This window comes from Panulirus ornatus, chromosome 17 (assembly GCF_036320965.1).
Source record: "Panulirus ornatus isolate Po-2019 chromosome 17, ASM3632096v1, whole genome shotgun sequence".
NCBI lineage: Eukaryota > Metazoa > Arthropoda > Malacostraca > Decapoda > Palinuridae > Panulirus > Panulirus ornatus.
Genome location: NC_092240.1, coordinates 13,823,426 through 13,842,407, shown reverse-complemented (window position 1 = coordinate 13,842,407; position 18,982 = coordinate 13,823,426). Strand labels below are relative to the sequence as shown.

General features: G+C 43.8%; 1 protein-coding gene across 1 annotated transcript in view; it reads left to right on the top strand.

The window, feature by feature from the left end:
* Positions 1-4,847: 4,847 nt before the first annotated feature.
* Positions 4,848-18,982, top strand: part of SK (small conductance calcium-activated potassium channel) — an 821,538-nt gene continuing 807,403 nt past the window's right edge. Inside the window, exon 1 of the mRNA XM_071671924.1 lies at positions 4,848-4,896. The gene's annotated coding sequence lies outside the window, so the exon portion shown is untranslated. The remainder of the gene's footprint in view (positions 4,897-18,982) is intronic.

Sequence of the window (18,982 nt, the reverse complement as noted above, 5' to 3'; positions counted from 1 at the left end):
GCGTTGAGTGAATTTTACGTGTCTGTGTATACATGGGTGTATGCTCGAATATAGATGTATGACTATCAATAAGTATAATTGCCGTAATTCATGTTTTATTGCGTGTTCGTCTTATATGTAGATGCGTAACGAGTGTAATGGTGTTTCGGGAGTCCGTGTGGTGCAGGTTATACCACGAGTATAATTTGGCAAGGCTGTGTCATTGGGAGTATGGTCTCGTCAAACAACCCTTCACTCCAAAGGAATCTACATATATTCTGCCACCGAAAGCAGCGCAGTCTTGTGTTTCAGGAATGTTTAGAAAGGTCCTGGGTAACACCAGAACTGCTCCATGGAAATTTGGTGGTTGGCTAACCATAAATAAGGAAATAATGAGTTTAATCTCATGTTTGTGTTTAGCTCTGAGTAAATACAATTACTGTTGATTCCCGCTTGTTTTACTTTATGAGAAACAAGTAAACTCTCCCGTCAATTCTATTAGAATTTGCTATGTTGATTAAGCAATATGTTAACCCGATGAATTTTGATTATGAATGTATATGACTTTCTCCACTTGTACACGTTTGAGATTGAATGTTTATGAAAAAGAAAAGAATAGCGGATATGGTAACATGAGCAGGTAGCCATTACGTTGTTTTCACTTTGATTATCACACATTTTTATGCATCAATAGCGCGTTTAGAATTCAGAGGCTATTAATACCACCTGTTCTGTTGTTTATATCACCTGTGCAACGGGCTTCCTTCGCAGCTATTTAGCTCTCGCAGGATATATATATATTTTTTTTCTATTCATTTTGGTCAAACCATTTGGCAAGATTCTCCGTTTTCTTTGAGCGACTGGCAACTCAAGAAACGTCACGCGTGCGTTCCCCGCTTGACGTGCCAGAGGTGGAACACAGCGCGTGGCGTCGACCGCCATGTGTGTTTCCGTCCGGTTACGTTGTATTTTATTCGTTGTGGTCTCGTGCCTGGCGTCGGGTGAAGAGGAGTAGCCGTGCCTCACAAGTCAGAGCGGCAATGTACGTGGAAACGGAGCTGGAAATGGCGTTTATTTTTTTACGTCCCGAGCCTCGCCACAGCTGCTGCTGCCCCACCACCACCATCACATCCCCGTCCGTCGACGACCCTCCTCGTTCTCGTGTGCTGCACCGCCTCCCTGCCGGCGACCTCCTGTACCTCATAGGGCGCGGGAAAGACTCGGACGTTCTCTGCAGGTAAGGACGACACTGTAGATTAGCTTACGAGTCGTGGCGATAACCAGATGGGAAGAGCGACGAGGTGAACTAGGTCGTCCAAAGTTGTTTCAGCGGTGAGGTGGTTGTTTGGGCCTCTGCACGCGTAAAGTGAGTCGTTTGCAGTGTTATGTAAATGGTGTCAACAACTCCCATTTATACCTATATATTGGTTAATTTCTATGTATTCATTGTGATGTTGGGACTATGGTGGGAGTGTGTCTGCGTAAATTGACTTGTTAGCTTGTTAATAACCAACAACTCCCATTTATACCTATATATTGGTTAATTTCTATGTATTTATTATGTTGGGACTATGGTGGGAGTGTATCTGCGTCAATTGACTTGTTAGCTTGTTAATGGTGACCAACAACTTCCATTTACTCCAGTTTATGAATATTTGCATATTCCTTAATGCTGCTGGGGCTAAAGTGTGTTTGTGTGTGTGTGTACGACAAGGTGTGTTTGTACATTGACTTCAGGATCATGTTAATGGTGAGCAACAAAACTCATTTACGCCGGTATTATTGCCGCTTCGTAACCTCTGGTGATTATTTTTTTTAGGGGGGGGTGAGGGATTTTAGTTTCGGTAGTTTGGGCCATTTCAGTAGTGTGGGCAATTCTGAGTGCCCTCTTTTTCAATACCATTCTCTCCGGCAAATGAGTACGTCTCTAGAAAATTAGGATGCTTTTGTTGAAAAGTCACAGGACTTTTTTTTTTTTTTTTTCTGAGTCCTCTGTGTACGTGACGAGCGTCCGACATAGCTCATGTTTAGGGTTGGGCTTGTTAAGTTAGGTTAAAAATGTTTTTCCACTTGTTTTTCTTTTTGAACGATTCTGACCATCATTTTTATCACAAATCGCTACCTTTTTTTTTTTTTTTGTCATTTCCCTCGCCCCGAAATCCCCAATTCCCACCGCGGATCCCTCGTTATCATTAGATAAAGGGTGGGGACGGGGGGATATCTCCAACGGTATTGATTTGCGGTAGATATGAAGGTCAGAATCGCACAGAACGTCAAAAAAAACCATCGAATAAGAATAGTTTCAACACTCGAACAGGTAGATGCCCGAACGGTAATTCTACCTTGTATGCCACCATGTTCGTAAATAGTCTACACGTATTTCTTAATGCTGCTGGTGCCGAGGTGTGAGTTAGAGGTTTTGTGTGTAAATGGACTTCGTAAATCATGATAATGTTGACCAACAACACCCATTTATGCCATTATATCGGCGAACGTGTACGTATTTCTTAATGGTGCTGGGAATAAAGGATACGTTGCCGTTGAGAAGAAAACGTGTTGTGTGTGTGTGTGTGTGTAAATTGTTGGTATCGGTGAAGTAGTGGCTGGCGGTAGAGTTGTGCCAATAGTGATCATGGCTAGTAAGCCCAGGATCGAGATGTGGATCTTTGGAATCCAGACCTCTTGAATCTCTTGGAGCCCACCACGTCCCTCGAGTTTGCCAGGTCCCATGGGAGCCCACGACGTTCCTTGGAGCTTGACACGTCCCCCTGGAGCCCATTACGTCTCGTGGAACCCCCCACGTCTCTTGGAAACCCCCACGTCTCTTGGAACCTACCACGTCTCTTGGAACCTACCACGTCTCTTGGAACCTACCACGTCTCTTGGAACCTACCACGTCTCTTGGAACCTACCACGTCTCTTGGAACCTACCACGTCTCTTGGAACCCCCCACGTCTCTTGGAACCCCCCACGTCTCTTGGAACCCCCCACGTCTCTTGGAACCTACCACGTCTCTTGGAACCTCCCACGTCTCTTGGAACCTACCACGTCCCTTGGAGCCCCCCACGTCCCTTGGAGCCCCCCCACGTCTCTTGGAACCTACCACGTCCCTTGGAACCTACCACGTCCCTTGGAACCTACTATGTCCCCTTGATTCTAACACGTCCCTGGAGCGCATCCCCCCACCTCACGTGGAAAGCCGAACATGAACCTCTCCTGCTCGGCGAGTTTTTTTTCTTTTTTTGCGTCTTTAAATGTATTCGACTACATTATTTATTGTGCAATTTGCATAATGTGTATTTTGCTCTGAATGATGTTTTTGATAGATCTTTGTGGGACTTTTAAATTTTTTTTTTCGTTCCTTCTTTCGGTTTATTACTTGGAAGGACTGTAGGGAAAACGTAAAACAGACCCTCAGTAGGATTTATGGGCGTCGACGGATTTCTATATTAAGACCTTATATTGAGTTCAAGTAAATACGGGAATCGAGAGAATTTGAAGTTGGTCACGTTTTCCTTTATGTCGAGACTTCTCTCTCGCCCATTCTTTCGGAGGGTAGGTGGGGTTGTTCTGGACTTCGAAAAACCGGAGGCAGAATCGTTAGGGCAAACTGTTGATAAAAGTTTTTAAAAGGAAAGTGGACAATTTTCATCTGGAGCGTGGAAGAGAAACTTTGAATGTCGTTCCTTAAACACAGAAAATTAGGTTCTCGACAGTACTCGTACGAGTAAACATTATCGTAATGGTATTTTCGGATGAATCGTTCCGTATCCATTTTGAGAACCGGTTAGGGGATCTCCTGGGATGATGGAAATACACATTAGGAACTTTGCATATGGCCGAGCTGCTGGTGTCTTGAAGGCCAATCCAGATAATCCCTCATAACTGCTTTTCATACATCCAATTGAAAGGTGTAGTATAGTGACCCTGTTGTGGGTGTGGGTATAGCCCTAGTTGTGGGGATTAAAATTTAGGCCTTGAACAACGGTTGTAGATTAGCTATCGTAGTGAGCGAGGCAGGTTAGATTTTACATTGGTTAGGAAAACCATCTCTGTAAACAGACGCCTCGGTTGATATGCAAACGTAATAGTAGTCCTTCGAATAACGTTCTTTTTCTCTCTATCTTTATTTTCTCTCGACCACTTCCAGGCTTTGGTTGTTCCGTCAGCGTAGAGATATATGCTGCGAGGCATTGTATTGTTGTGGTACTTGAAGGTTTAGCCTCGTATAATGTCTCTTGTCTCAGTGTTGCTCACTCGAACTCATTTGTTGTGGTTTTGTGTCTGACGTATGTTTATATATATTCACAACCCGTTTTTTAAGTTGATTATATATTCAGAACCTATTTTTTTTAATCACAACCCTATTTTCTTTTTTTTTGTTTTGTAATCCTGTTAGTGTGGACGTCTCTCGTGGTATAAGGTACAGAGGCTAAATACCTCATTCTTTTTTTCCGTCTTTCCTCTGCATCTCATTATAATCTAAAGCGCCCCACTTTCGAGACACCAGCCCTGGGCGAAAGAGGACTGCATCTCTGGACCGTGGCTTTCCGTTAGCCGAAGTGTATTATAAATTTCATTTTTAGGGCTATGGGATTTTTTGGAGATTTAACGGAGGATTTTACCAGGGAATCTCCCGGATCCCAGGGCAGAGCGTCCTGCGTGGCTGGGCTGGGCTGGCAGGGATAATAAGGCTGGCCTGGCGGGCTGCTGGCTGGCTGGGGGTGGGTGTTCGGTCGGTCGCTAGCTCGTTCGTTCGCTCGCTCGCTGCCTCCCAGCATCCCAGATGCAGCGGCGGCCGCGCGCTGGGGGGGGGGGAAGAAATCTGGCGGGTGGAGAATCGTGCTTCAGTCCCGGCTCGCCTCTCGCGCTGGTGGGACCTGTGATAAAGCTCACGCCCCGTCCGCCGCCCTCCTGGTATGGGGGGCGTGGTGCTCCTGACGCCGCCACGGCCTGCTGTTGATCCTCCCGGGTGTGGTGTGGGTGACGGGTGGAGAGCATGGGAGAAGCAAATTTTATTTCTCTAATACTTCGGGGGAAGAGGAAGACTCTCGTTGGTGTTTAGTGTAGGGGTTGTGAAGTGGTGCTTTGGGATCATGACGTGAAGGGGATGAAGTGGTGTGGTGCTGCGATAAGAGTGATGATGAAAGGAAAGATGTCGGTAACGAGGAATTAACTTGTGCTTTGGGAAATTGTGGAGATCAGCGAGATGTGGCAGTGTGTGAAGGAACGTATCGTAGGGATGCGAGTTGACGCTGTGAATGAGAGTAGAGCATTGTGACAGATGCTTTATACGAGGCAGTGGCACATCGTGCCATGTAGTGATGTGTCTGGCTAGTATCAGGGGTGATCATGTGTGTTGTGTGTAGAATGCGGTGATCACATAAGGGTATTAAGGAGAGGTGGTTGTCCTTTTTGGCCTAGAGACGAATCGCATGACGTCTGATACTCATGATGGATGCAGACGCTGATGAGATGCAAGACGAGGGAAGGGGCTGGTCGCTTGGTGAGGGTGAGATAACGCTGCTGGGGGAGACTAGTTAGACACACACAGACAGACAGACAGACAGATAGAGAGATTTAGCCGAGTGGATCCAGTAAAGAAAAAACCAAAAGCGTGTCGCTTTTGGGATTAAATCACGAAGGCCATAACAGAAGACGTATGGTGTCAGATGAGGGCGGCGTGGGTCAGGATGACAGTGATGTATATTGCCAGAGGCTGATGCAGGGGAAGACTAGGGAGGAGGATAATAAGGAGTCTGATAAGAAGAGTGACTGTGGTTGATGCTGGAGGGAGGGAGGGAAGGAAGGAGATATTATAGTTGTTTGGGAGAGAGGGACGTTAGTGGGGGGGGGGAGGGGTGAGTTGGCTCAGCTCCCAGGGTGGAGAGAGAGTTTTGGTGGACCTCCTGATGTTGATGTGCAAGCGTGATGGAAGGGGGAAGGAAGTGGAGATGCTCGGAAGAAGTAAGGGTGAATGACAATAACATCAGCGTGCTAACGTTGGTTGGGCTAGCAGTAGGTGGAACAGTCGGCGGACCTGGTCATGTTCAAGTGTCTCGACACGATGGAAGGGGAGGTGTTCTTGGGGCAGTGGTGATGGTAGCATCATCCTCACAGTGATGCTTGTTGGGTTAGCTGTGGTTCTTTGGGCAAGAGACTTGACAACATGTGATTTCTGGTGCACACAACTCTCGCCTTATGAAGCCCTTGTGGCTCGCTTCGTAAGACACGGTAGATCATGAGAATTGGCGTCCATTTCGATATTCATTGAGAGCCACATTGAAAAAGCAACGACTACTTGGAATAAGAGAAAAAATGCGAAACCAGACATTCACGAGAGACATTCACGAGCATAAAGGACAGAATTAGAAATTAGAATTTTCGTGGACTGGTGGTGGTGGTGCTATGCATTAACTGTGTTACCGGAATGTGTGTTGAGCTAATGTGTTGAAGTCGTATTTGTAAGAGGAGTAAGGATGTGGTACAAATGTAGTAATGGGGAGTACGTGGGTTCAGGGGATAGAGATCCTTGTATTATTTCGTTGCTGCCAGGCTATGTCTCTCTACTTTTGCTGGCGACGTTGGCATTAACGGTGGAGTTAGTAGTCGTGGTAATGTTAATGTTTATTATGATCAGAGATTGTGGTGTGGATCTGAGGATTGATAGAAGACGAGGCTTCGGGTAGAAAATGAGGTGACGTTGTCGGAGCAGTTGAGAATGGGACGGCGAGATATTCTAGTGGGGGGGGGATAGGGATAGTTTGTACGTAATAGTACATGGATAGGGGGATGGCAGACACTATTGAAGGGAGGAAGTGGAGGTCGTTAACAAGCATTTACTAGCGTGTGATTGACCGACTTTGCTTCCATATTTTTTCATGCGTGTCTGCGTGTGTGTTGTGTGTGTGTGTGTGTGTTTGGACATGTCTATTCGTATGTGTGCAAGCCGCCATGCACCTAGATTGACAACGCATATGTCAGGGTGACGCATGTTATATTTTTTAGGTCATGCAGGATTTGTAGGTTTATAGGAGGATGAAGTTGGGAGGTTATTTGACATTGGAGGTGGGTGTGGATGAGGGGGAGGGAGGGAGGCCCCCACCGAGAGTTTGAAGGTGACAGCACGAAAGAAAAAAGAAAAATAGGAAAGCCGTGGTGAAGATTCTGCTAGATAATGAGTGCAATGTGGAATTTTAAGTCTCAAAAAAAGATTTTAGAAGGAACCCAAACACAGTTATGGACTGCAACAAGGAAATGTTACCATCTTTGCGCTAGACCTGGTTATGTCTAAAGTACGTCTTTAGGACTGTGGTAACGTGATTGAGACACAACATAACAATGATGCTAGTAATGATAACGTTGGAGGTTCAACCAGAAGTGAAAATTGGTACATTTAATCTGTGACGAAGAACGGAGGAATGAAGAGAATGTCGGTGGATTTGATTTTTTTTTCTTGTGCGTGTGAATTCCTTCGTAAACTATCGCAATTATGATGATGATTTCAAGCATGACACTGGAAGGAAGGAAGGAAGAAAGAACGAATGGCGACTTGAAGAAGGGACGTAATAGTGAAGATGGTGACGTCACCTGTCATAGTGATGATGGAAGCTACTTTGAAAGAAGATGGTTTGTTGTAAATGTGATGATGGGTTTACTTGCTGTTCGTCCCATCATCTATTGGATATTTGATTGTGTTTAAGTAAACTTCCAATCGTAATATTTCCTTCGTATTTGAAGGAGTAGGTTATGTTTAAGTATGTCTTTCTTATGCATTGATGTAAGTGAAGGGTACTGCCTTGGTTTTCATTTAAAATACGTAACTGTGTGTGTATATATATATATATATATATATATATATATATATATATATATATATATATATATATATTTATATTATATTATATATTGTAACGCGTATGACTTACAACTACAACTGTCATAATTGATATATTTGAACTTTTAGATTCATTCGCTCTTTGAATCAAGAGGAAATTTAAGTTATTACAAATTGCTGAGAAATGTTATAGATGTTTCAAAGTAATTAACGTGTTTTATGAACACACTCAGGTATATGATAAGTGCATTTAGAATCCGAGTTTAGATTCGGAGGGTCTTTTCAGAAAGGTAATGACAGATTAATAGGATTTTGCACGCACCTAAATGAAGTAATATGTAATTAATCCAAAATGTTTATCTAGATCAAAATTCATAGTGTGTTTGAAAGGGGTTTATCACTTCAATATGCTTGGCAGGGTAATCAGGTCTTCTGAAATCATACATATATTTCCTTCTTTAATCAGTGCACTGAATATTATTTATTTCCATCACCCCTGGCTCACAGGGTTGCTCTGTATTAACGTTTCGGTGGATGGGAAGTATAGGAAATCATCTCCCAATATTTGTGTCATCAGACTTTCCCTTCAAAGGTTGATAGGTATTCTGAAAGATCATAAAGTGCGCTCTGGTGATGGTACATTGACTGCATCGTTCGTCCCAAAAGAGAGACGATTCATTTAGCGATGAAAGAGTTACTGTCACGCTAAACAGCAATTCAGTTTCTCCACCCCCACCCCCCTTTTTTTTTCTTTGACGGGAGAACAAGAGTTTAAAGAACACCAAATGCGTCGTCATCCGTCGTGACGCTAAGTGACGGTCCCACGACTTTCCTCGGTGGGTGTACAATATATTGAAGGCCTCGGCAAGGCAACGATCTATTATGGCAGTGATATACAACGGGAGACTTGATGGTACATGACGAGAACATCTGCTCTCATGGTTATATCGGAATTCGAACCTGGTTACGGAAGCTGGAGGCACCTCCTCGCCCAACCTCTCTGTCAGACTCGACAGGCCGTAGTGGAGGGGAAATAAAACCTTCAGAAGAATATCACTTCGTACAGGGAAAGTATGCTGCCGTTGAAATTCTTAGGAAAGTGTGAACGGGAAGTGTTCCCTATCACTAGTACCAGCGGGCTCCTCCTCGGATGACACATGTAACAAAAAAGTTCATTGTTTAAAGAGGTGAATTAGACTGTTTTCCCTCTTCAAATGGGACTATTTACTGTCAACACGTATATCGGGGAATTCGTTTTCCAGCCATGGTCTGAAGGTGTATACAGAATCAAGTAGTGAAAAGCATGGGTTCCAGGAGTGACCCTTGTGTGACTCCACTTGTCACGTGAAGCCATGCCTCGTTTTCTGTCTTACGTCAGTCTACCATCCTACCACAGAGTGGAATGCGTGTGATAATGAGCTCTTAATTCTATGCAGCTATTTCGTGTGTGGTACCGTGTCGAACGCTTTTAGAGTGTTTTAAGTAAATAACATCTGAGGATATTTCTGTAACCCGGTTATCAGATGTATGACGAAAAGATTCACGTAGATTCCATAATGTTGATAATCGGTTATCAGTTTATTACATATAGTAGTGTTGATTTTAAAAAAAAGATTTCTCAAATTTAGCAATGTTTTGTCTTCTTTCTTGATAACTGGTGTTGCATTAGAAAGCTTTATGGCTTTTGGCACTTGAGTGATAACGAATATTACATTTCTGGCTTGCATCTAACAGTATTGTGGAAGATATGTCGAGACCAACCACTTCACTGATTCAGATGTACTTGTGTTCTAGATATCAATGTACTTCGTAGTACTGAATATATCGTACTTCAGAGCACTGAATATATCGTACTTCGTATCACTGAATATATCGTACTTCGGAGCACTGGATATATCGTACTTCAGAGCACTGAATATATCGTACTTGGTAGTACTTAATATATCGTACTTGGTAGTACTTAATATATCGTACTTGGTAGTACTTAATATATCGTACTTGGTAGTACTTAATATATCGTACTTCGTAGTACTTAATATATCGTACTTCGTAGTACTTAATATATCGTACTTCGGAGCACTGAATATATCGTACTTCTTAATACTGAATATATCGCACTTCATAGCACTGAATATATCGTGCTTCAGAGCACTGAATATATCGAACTTCGTAGTACTTAATATATCGAACTTCGTAGTACTTACTATATCGCACTTCGTAGCACTGAATATATCGTACTTCGTAGTACTTTATATCGTACTTCGGAGCACTTGAATATCTCGTAGGTCTGCATCTTTCGTGTCATCATCCAGCTGGTGGGGAAGAGTTGCTACTCGTCCCCCAAGGCTCCCAGCAACACCCAGTTCCCTGGTAACTGAGATGGGGGGAAAAAGCGTCTCCTTGGGGGGGAAGGGGATCTTCGTGATTCATCGGTGACGTAACGCACGCACGATGCTTACCGCTGCGTTACGAATCCCAGTATCGTATCTTGTCACGAACCGAGGGGGGTCCTGCTCACGAGAACTTAAAAACGAATGCTTGAAAAATGGGAGAAATTACGAATGGCTTGTGTAGTGTGGTTGACTTTCCTTTTAAATCATTTTTTCTTGATTTTTCTTTTTTTTGGGGGGGTTGCCAGACGAAAGTTTTAATGAAATTGTTACATGTCCGATTCGAGTCGTTTCTTTTGCATGACGAGAGAGAGAGAGAGAGAGAGAGAGAGAGAGAGAGAGAGAGAGAGAGAGAGAGAGAGAGAGAGAGAGAGAGAGAGAGAGAACCTATGAAATTTAGATAAGGAAGGAACAAAGGCCGTATGAGAGAGAGAAATGAGACGTTTCTAATGGGTCATAACTTTCCCCCGGGGTAAAAAAAAAAAGCGAGTTTTGGGAAATATTGTAGCAAACAGAAATAGCCGTGGCTGCGGGGACATTGTGTGGCGATTACGTGTGGCGGGGAGAACAGTGGACGTTGGTCGGGTACCTGAAGGAACAGTGGATGAAAGGATGACATTGGGTAACTGTTTTGTAATCGAGGGTACAGTGAGGATAACAATGCAGGTATTGTGGATGAAGGTGAGTTAGGTAAGTTTTTTTTTGTCATTGAGGGTACAGCGACGGGAGATGTACTCTAAGGGAAAAAAGGTTGGCGAGAGGACACAAGACGAAGGGAGAGGAAATGAGGAAAGTAGGTGAAGCGGCGGAAAATGAGGGACCAGAAGATGAAGGAATAGAAAGAGGGCGGTAGAGTGATGGATTATGGATGCTGAAGGGAGAGAAGGAAACTGAATCGTAACGGTGTTGTAAGATGGGCAAGAACGTGGGAAAAGGGGATTCAGTATGAACCGTAACAGAGATTCAAGGATAGACAGAGTAGACAGATTACAGACGAGTCAGGGTAGAAGAGAGTTAAGTTAGAAGCGTGACAGGGTGGATGCGGAATAGGATGGAAGCGTGACAGGGGAGAAGCTTGACAGGGTAGAAAGTCACTAGGTAGAAGCGTGAGAGGAGGAAGAAGCAAGCGTGAGGGGAAGGTGGCTGAGTAGCAAGGGGTTGCTGGGCTGGGGTGGTGGGATCGCCCTCCCTGGTCGTAATAAAGACAAAAGGTCAACTACTTGGCCTTAGCGGTCCTCGCCTGATTACTTCTCTGTTGTCTCTGGTCGTCAGGTCCTCAAGATCCAGGTCTTGGTCGCCAGGTCTTGGAGGCCCAGGTCATCAAGTTTATTGATTAGGTAGAAAGATCCGCTGCTGACCTGGTGCTCTTCAGGTCTGGTGCTGGTTCAGGTCGACAGAGCAACTACCTTGAGTCGTCAGGTTTACTAATGAGTCCTCAGTTCTGGTCGTCAAGGACCTTCTGGTTTGAGTCATCAGGTCTGGTTGATCGAGGTCGTCCGATCTGCTGAGCCTTCGTTAATCACGATTGTCATGAGCACCTTCAGTGGTCTTCTGTAGATCACGGTGATCAGGACCGAGTGATACCGTCCATACTTTTATCTTGAAGATGCTCATCACAGAATAATCCTCTGGTCTTGCTTGGCATAGGCCATGTTATAGTTTGAATGCGGTTCGTCAATAAAGGAAATAAGTTGGAGTGGATTTTATGGGTATAATATGTTAAGAAATTCTCTTTTTTTATCACAGTTGTGTAATATTAAACCTCCCTACAACTAAGGAGATGCTGATCCTATGGTTTCGGGCGACCCTCTGGTGGTGAGGGACCTAAGCACTGTGGGCTTAGGGGCGGTCGGGCTTGTTATCCCACGAGAGCCAGGCTCCCTCCGTTTTACCACCATAAAAAATACCATCCAAGCTACGCATTTAGCCAGCGTATGTTAAGAAGTTGGTGTAACACAGTGATGTTCACTCGGAAGGGGGAAGGGTCAATCGAGGCCATGGAAAATTTCGAGCGGGCCGCAAAGGCTTTGCAAGTATATATATATATATATATATATATATATATATATATATATATATATATATATATATATATAAATTATATCCCACGTATTCCCTGCGTGTCGTAGAAGGCGACTAAAAGGGGAGGGAGCGGGGGGCTGGAAATCCTCCCTTTTTTTTTTTTTTAATTTTCCAAAAGAAGGGCAGAGAAGGGGGCCAGGTGAGGATATTCCCTCAGAGGCCCAGCCCTCTGTTCTTAACGCTACCTTGCTAACGCGGGAAATGGCGAATAGTTTGAAAGAAAGAAAAAAATATATATACATATGGAATTATTGTACAAAGAGATTTTGGTGTATAGAAAATGTACATTACATCTTTACGCTTTACACGCCGTAGTTTAATAACGAGTGTGCGTTTTACACTTGCCAGTATTACTTTCGGTAACAAACGGGGCCCGCGCAGTGACTACCGCTGGTACATCATCTCTCGTTGAGTGGTTTTGAAGATGACAATCTAGAAGTAACTGGCAAGTTCAGATTGAACCATTTCCTATATTCAACATCCCCTTCCCTGGGAATGCCAAGAGCTGGGCGGCGTGATAATTCCGGGAAGAGCCTAGGCTATCCTCCATCTTGTCAGGCTTCTGAATACGATCCCTCAGACGGAGGAGGGACGGGGGAGTGATCGAGGACAGGCAGACGACTTCCTCCCCCCAACAGCTGGTGATGGCTGGGGTCTCTCTCTCTCTCTCTCTCGTAAAGGCTTTTAGTCGTATTAACCTGACTCTCCAGGCGTTATCTCCTTCGCACCGCGCGTCATCGAGCCACATTTCAAGGCAAAAATAAGTCGCCTTCGTTCGCGTTGGGACCCACCGTTTACAGCTTGTTAATGTGTTAGTGTTATGAAGCGTTTTGTTATACAGTGGCCTTGGTTGTGATGGGTGTTTTATATACGAGTGTCCCGTTGGGCTACAAGTGTGGGTATATTACTCTGCACTACTCTCGAGTATAGTGCAGTATACGTGTGCGTCCAGGTTGAGGGTAAATAGACTGAGCGATCAGTTCCTGTTTTGGGTATTAAGGGATTAAAGTAAATCTGTGCACATTTCATCCATACATATTGTGCGAGTGTGGCTGCATAATCATCATGGTGGCTGTGAAAGAAGTCTTACACAAATAATCATGTTTAGATTTTTTCTCCTCGGCTATACGTATTTACCGACACGTATTGTGTTTAATTAGTTCATGTCACGTGGATTGAATGGAAACTAAAGAAAAAACAAAAGGAAAAATAATGTTTTATAAACATAGTGAGGATATTGCTTTTGATATCAGGGTGGAAATATATGAATTTCAGTGACTGTCATTTGTTTAAGCTTGTTGTCTTAGGTTTATGACAGAGCCGAGCGCCTGTGTTGTATAATTAACGACCACTTCAGGTGTCGAAGGATGATGCTGGAAATGTCTAGGCGTCTCTCACAGGTATTGAGGAAGTGCACGTGATAATCTGTAAATGAAGTGCAAGTGACGTTCTGGCGACCGTAAATGAGGTGCATTTGGCATGTTGGCGACCGTAAATGAGGTGTAAAAGTGCGTGTGACAGCCTGGTGACCGTAAATGAGGTGGGTATGGCATTCTGGCGACCGTAAATGATTTACATTATCATTCGCTCAGCTCTGTAATTCCTCAGCTGTATTACCAATTACAGTACGGATATTGTGTAATCAGCACATCTCCTTTTTATCTGTGGATGGATTGAGTCTTCCAATTTTTTCCACATACATAGTGAAGATAGGCATGTTAAACTCTCTTGGCCGTAGATGATATTTCACAAGAGATGTGCAGGTGGAATCCTACTAGTCGTAGATAGTAATACATTTGAAAATTAATTTCATGGTACTTAAAACATGAGTAATCTTCTTGGATCACATATTGTTTCAATCTGGCCCGAACATGCTCATGCTTTTAAGTCTAGGTAATGCAATTATGAGTACCATGCACTCGCTTGCTACTAATGGCGTACTCACTGGTAACATTCATGCTTATATATATATATATATATATATATATATATATATATATATATATATATATATATATATATATATATATATATATATTAAACATACTAATACTTTTAATTTGATTTGGCTTGCTCAAAAATTTCTGGCTCGTCTTTATAAAGAGTAAGTTCCAGTTCTTGCGTTGTTACCCAAAGTTAAAGAATCTATGACTAGAATTTGACTCGTAGTACTATATATCCCTTAAAAGTTTTATGATGAAATTGTCTTGTTGGTAAACGGAGAGGATCTTGATAAAGAAAAGGAACTCTGGCCTCCTGTCATGACATTTCGTGTAGGATTAAGAGATTCTCATTGGCCTCCTGTCATATTTATACAATGTAGGAATAAGAGATTCTCATTGGTCACCTGTCATATTTAAGTGTAGGATTAAGAGATTTTGATTACCACTCGGTCTTTCAGCTTCCACGAACTGTGGCAGATCAACATTGCACACACACAAACATAACACACACTGACAAAGGTTCTATGACAGCTACAGGAATGCGTGCCACCACCACACCACACACACATTGTATTGTTAAAAATCATTGCATTCTCAGTATACTGCATGTGTGTGTGTGTGTGGGTTTGTGTGTACTGACGACGTCAGCTTGTGTAGGTTCTTGTGTTGAGCAAGTAATCGTAAATTATTCTGTAAATCACTTAGAATCCACAGAAGTAACACCCTGAAGTTCATTTTACTTAGAAGCGCATGTTCGAATGTTATTTATATATTTATAGGAAGGTCTGTTCTACTTGAGTATAGTATATATATTCATTTATTTAATAATTACCCCAGGAATTCTCTTTCCAGAGGCTCATACACCCTCCTAAGTCGCGCACCTTACACTAGCAGGGAAATGTAGACTCATTTCTCAATTACATAGCACATCTGAAGTTGACTTCTCACTCGCAACGTAACCTCATGTAGGAGGGGGTCTGGTCACACGCATAGACAAATTGTCAAACCTTCCTCTCCTCCTAGACTGCGTCAAATGGATATTCTAATCCTAACTCCCGTATGCCTTCTATATCCTTCCTTAACGACCAACGCGAAACATAACGTCACCAACAGTAGACGTACGAAGGTATGAGAGTGTGGGAGAACTCCTCCGCAGTGCCGCCAGGGGGCCAACCATGGTGTCAGGACAGGGGGGGCTAACGAAAGGAGAGTCCTGTTCCTTGGGTACTGTAGCGCAAGACAAGAGCTGGTCAATACTTCACGCCCGCAGACGGAAGGAGGAGAGTAGGATCCGCTTCCTCCTTGGGGTGGCGAGGAGAAGGTCAGACCGGATCTTTATTTAGTTTTGAAACCCATCTAGTGGCGTGAAATGTGTATCACTTGTTTGGAATGAGTAGATGTGGTGGTTTTATGGGTGTCCGTTATCTTCACGGCTTAGAAGTGCCTCGTGGTTCATTTTGCAGTTCCGCGTACCGCCACAGCTTAGAAGTGCTTCGTTTGTCCCTTTAGCCTGTTCGAAGCTGTGGCCCTGTACGTTCATATCTACCTTCCACAGCCTGGCTAGCCATGTGTCGTTAGAATACAAATATGTATGATTTCGAGTGTCCACTTTCGAAGGCTTTTCATCGGGCGGTCCACAACGTTTCGAATACCTGACGGTAACAAGCTGTGAATATATATGGCGCCTCTCGATCTTCCCCGCGGCCATATATATTTTATTTCCCACCCAAAGTCGTCTTTCGTTCTTAGTCTTCTCCGTTCAGAAATGAAATTCGAGTGTAGTAGATCGGGCACCGTGCCTTCTGGGATTTTTTTTTCACGACCCTATGACTTCTGATGTATGCCTCGCCTCTGTGGTTGAGGGAGGTGTTGCTCCTCCCATTTTCTCACCACCCTGTGACTTGTGATGTATGCCTTTCCTCTTTGGCTGAGGGAGGTGTTGCTCCTCCCATTTTTTCACCACCCTGTGAATTGACGTATGCTTCGCCTCTGTGGTTGAGGCAGAGGTCTTGCTCCTCGCATTTCGAAGCTCATTCTGAAGAGGACGATACCGCTGGCGCGCCAGGGACGGCGTGAGATAAGATGGGTTCAAGAGGACGAGAGAGAAGAGGAGAGAATTCCAATCCCCCAGGTCTCCTACTGAACGCGCCTTTTAAGACGAATTGGATCGCCCGTCTGTCAGACCCAACTGCCTTTATTTGTACCTGTCGGTCAGACGTGCTTCTTCATGCGAAGAGAGAGAAGGGAGAGTGAGAATACCTACACATGTACGTATCTACGTACGGACTTTCAGAAACATTTCCCACCATTTAGGTAGGGTTAGTGCATATCGCTCGTCCCATGTATTTCATTTAATAGCATTTTTTTTATTTTTCCGTGATACCACACTGCCAGGAGAGAGAGAGAGAGAGAGAGAGAGAGAGAGAGAGAGAGAGAGAGAGAGAGAGAGAGGGAGAGAGAGAGAGAGAGATTCCTGATTTTTCATGAATGTTTCATCACAGCCTCCACGAATCCTAAAGTTATTCAAAAAGGAAGAAAAAAAGAAATTCTTGAGGTAAAAATTTCCATAACTAAATCATTGGCATGAAGATAATCAGGGATTTCCAGACTAATGAGGTCCTGTATCCTATTATTTTTTTCTATATTTTCTCCTCGGTTTATTTATTGTAGTCGTGGATGATTATGGCCAACTCGGGAGGAATATTAAAAGAACGCCTCTGATTAAGGCTGAAGTATTTTAACTGAAGATGGTATACTTGTACTGGTATAATTACATGATTGGGCAGGCAGTATAAAAAAATTAGCGAAGGTTCGCGTGGAACAATGGATGTGATAATGTGATGGTTATTCTGTAATGAGGAACACTTGGTGCCATAAGTGGATTCGTTTTTTTTTTAAGTTCCTCGTATTTTTCTTTTTTCTAAGGTTTTTGCAGCGCCTAGGAAGTCGACCACGTCCACCGGTTAGGTCCGTAAATCATAAGTGTAGCGATGTTGTATGTCCGTCTGTGTGTTGAAAGCGCGCAAGGCAACTAAGCGATAAGTGTTCAGTGTTTTCGTTGTGGTTCTTGCACCGTGGGCATGAAGGGTCATTGAATATGTCGCAACGATGGTGTCTGTGATGTAGGGATGGGTGGTGTCAGAAGCGTTGACAGGGAGTTGTGACTCGCGTTTGTCTAAGGAGTGTGGCTTCTGATGGGTGTACGTCCGCAGGGGTGAAGGTAGTTTTAGGAGAGAGTGGTGAAGGTGGCTATATGGTGCTTGTTTAGTTGCTTCACTCGTGTGTTTCGTCAGTGTTATCCTTGTTGGTTGTGGGAGACGTGTGGTTGAGAGAGGTAGCATTACGAACAGATGAATGAACCATAGAGGAAAAAAGACATCCCTCTTTGGCTCCTTCCTGTTCCCATTTTTTGGGAAAGCGGTGTAGGAAAGTTAGGTTTCCAGCCGCTGCCCCCACCTCTCCTCCACTTCTTAGTCGCCTTTTACGACACGCAGGAGATTGAGGCAGAATACTTGCTGCCCTATACCCAGGAAATATATATATATATATATAAGGTAATCGATTAGTGGCAATAGATTTTCTTGACTCTTCAGGTGGGGTGAAGGGGGGATCTTACTTGACCATATGTTGGTCTGAGATGGACAGCTTTTCTCACGTCGGAGTCTAGTGGCTAGATTCACTGTCCTTCGACGCGTTGGTGCGGAGTTTGAATCCTCTACATTTTTCGCTTTATTGAGGGAGCGCCAGAAACAGAATAAGGCTACATTCGTTCATATTCATTTTCTAGCTGTCATGTGTAATACACCCAAAACACAGCTCCCTATCCACATCCAGGTCCCACAGACTTTTCCATGGTTGACCCTGGACGCTTCACATGCTCTGGTTCAGTCCATTGACAACACGTCGACCCCAATTCACTCTTATCACGTGTACACCTTTCACCCTCCTGCGTGTTCAGTCCCAGATCAAAATTTTTCCACTCTATCCTTCCATCTCCAATTTTGTCTCCTTCTCCTTGTTCCCCTCTACTACTGACACGTATGTTCTTTGTCAACCTTTCCTCACTCATTCTATCCATATGTCTAAATCATTTCGGCACACCCTCTGCAGCTCTCGACCACTCTCTTTATTACTCCACCTACCCTCCCTTTGGCGCTCTTCCACTTCCATTGTTCCATTTGCTGCCATGTCAACTCCCAGTTATCTGAAACGCTTCACTTTCTCCAATATTTCTCCATTCAGACTCTCGCCCCGACTAACCTGTCTTTCAACTTTCTCCTTTCACACGCTCTTCCAAACTCGGTCACCAACTTTTGCAGATACTCGCTCGAATCTGCCACCAGTGCTGTATTATCAGCAAACAACAACTGACGCACTTCCCAGGTCCCCTCATCTCCTACAGACCGCATACTCGCCCTTCTCTCCATGACACTGACATTTACCTCCCTCATCACCCCATCCATTAACAAATTAAACGGGAATGGTGACATTACACACCCTTGCCGCAGACCATCCTTCACATAGAACCACTCGCTCTCCTCTCCTCCTACGCATATACATGCATTAACACAGTTGATAAAAACTTTAAACTACTTATAGTAGCTTTGCTCGTACATCATATATTAAGATCTTCCACAAGGCATTTCTGTCAACTCCTTCATATTCTTTCTCCAGATCCAAAAGTGCCACGTACAAATCCATTTGTTTCTCCTAGTATTTCTTGTGCATTCCTTAAAGCAAACACCTGATCC